Source organism: Triticum dicoccoides, chromosome 7B (assembly GCF_002162155.2).
Source record: "Triticum dicoccoides isolate Atlit2015 ecotype Zavitan chromosome 7B, WEW_v2.0, whole genome shotgun sequence".
Taxonomy (NCBI): domain Eukaryota; kingdom Viridiplantae; phylum Streptophyta; class Magnoliopsida; order Poales; family Poaceae; genus Triticum; species Triticum dicoccoides.
This window is the reverse complement of record NC_041393.1, coordinates 83,249,799-83,252,133: the sequence shown is the minus strand read 5'-3', so window position 1 is coordinate 83,252,133 and position 2,335 is coordinate 83,249,799.

Genomic DNA, 2,335 nt, shown 5'->3' with positions numbered 1-2,335 from the left:
GATTCTCAAAGAAATAATTTAGAGGCACCTAGTTCTTCTAAAAAGAAGAAGAAGAAAAACGATAGAACTTTGCATGCTTCTAGTGAACCTATTGTAGACACACCTGAGAATCCCAATGATATTTCTATTTCTGATGCTGAAACACAATCAGGTAATGAACATGAACCTAGTGATAATGTTTATGTTGATGCTCAACCTAGCAAAAACAATGATGTAGAGATTGAACCTGCTGTTGATCTTGATAACCCACAATCAAAGAATCAATGTTATGATAAGAGAGATTTTGTTGCTAGGAAGCATGGTAGAGAAAGAGAACCATGGGTTCAGAAACCCATGCCCTTTCCTCCTAAACCATCCAAAACAAAGGATGATGAGGATTTTGAGTGCTTTACCGAAATGATTAGACATATTTTCTTACGTATGCGCTTAACTGATATGGTTAAAGTAAATTCTTATGCTAAGTATACGAAGGATATCATCACAAACAAAAGAAAGATACCGGAAGCTGAAATTTCCACCATGCTTGCTAATTACACTTTTAAGGGTGGAATACCAAAGAAACTTGGACATCAGGGTGTACCAACTATACCATGCTCCATTAAAAGAAATTATGTTAGAACTGCTTTATGTGATCTTGGAGCTGGTGTTAGTGTTATGCCTCCCTCTTTATACCGTAGACTTGAATTGAATAAGTTGACACCTACTGAAATATCTTTGCAAATGGCTGATAAATCAACTGCTATACCTGTCGGTATCTGTGAGGATGTGCTTGTTGTGGTTGCAAATGTCACTATCTTAACGGACTTTGTTATTCTTGATATTCCCGAGGATGATAGTATGTCTATTATTCTTGGTAGACCTTTTCTTAATATTGTAGGGGCTGTTATTGATTGCAAGAAAGGTAATGCCACTTTTCATGTTAATGGTAATGAGCATACAGTACACTTTCCAAGGAAACAATCTCAAGTTCATATCATCAATTCTATTGGAAAAGTTCCAACTATCATTATTGGACGTTTTGAATTTCCTCTCCCTACTGTCAAGAAAAAGTATGATATTCTTATTATTGGGGATTTTCATATCCCCGTTGAGGTAACTTAGTGTTATTCGAAATTTCTCCAGTTCCGTGTTATTCGGAATGAGTTTATTAACAAGACTTGATCAACCTTGTTAGTGGATTCATTTTGATGATCACGAGATGGATGAAACTAGAAGGCACAACCTTCTGTACCATCTTTTTACTTTCTGTTATTTAGAATAAATAAAGCAAAAATAGTATTATCCGTTTATTTTCTGAATTATCCATGCATTAAAAAATATCCCAAAAATAAAAGTGCTCCAAATGCCTTGCAAATTTAGTATGATTTTTATGGAATATTTGAGGATTTTAGGCACTGAAAACACTGCAGGAGGGGCAAGCACCAGGCCACGAGAGTGGAGCCCCCCCCCCTATAGGGCGCACCCCCTGTCTCGTGGGCCCCTGGTGGCCACGCTCCACTTATGCCAGCCCCCACACACTTCATCTTCTACCCAAAAAATCCCCATCCAGCTCAAGCACGAGTTCTAGCTCATTTTGCTGCGATTTTCGATCTCCTTGCTCAAAGCTCCATTCACAAAACTTCTTTGGGAGATTGTTGCTTGGTATGTGACTCTTCCATTGGTCCAATTAGTTTTTGTTCTAGTGCTTTATTCATTGCAAATTTTTGCTGCATAGGTGACCATGTTCTTGAGTTTGCATGTTAAATTTATGAGGTCCCAAGCAATTCTTATGCATGATATAGGCTCTAGGCACTTGTAGCAATAGTTGCTATCAATCTTGCTTAGTTTTATTCACTTTTATTTTAAAGTTACTAAAATTTCAGAAATTTTCATAAAATGTTAAGGAAACTTTTGAGGGGCTCTTCTAGCCAAAGCTCTCAGGAAAAACAAGCCAAAGAGAAGGAAAAAGCAAAGTATAATCTTCCTCGCTTAGAGGAAATACGGTCATTTGAAAGGCCATGTGAGCATTTCTTGAAAGAAGCCGGAATTCATGAAGATTTTTATTCTTTGATCAAGACTGCAGGCCTCACCGGTTTCATCAACGACCCGATCGATCAGTATCTCTTACTCACCAATACTTTCGTGCAAAACTTTTATTATTATCCTAAGAAGTCACCGCCTGCAGTATCATTTCATTTATATGATGAATTTAAAGAAATGTCTTTACGTAATTTTTGCACGGTATGTAGGATACCTTATGCGGGAGAATTAGAGGAACCCCATCGTGAAGATATGGATGGCTTTGTTAAAACTATAGCTGTAGAGGAGCCAAAGAAGGGTTCAGAGGTAAAAGTCT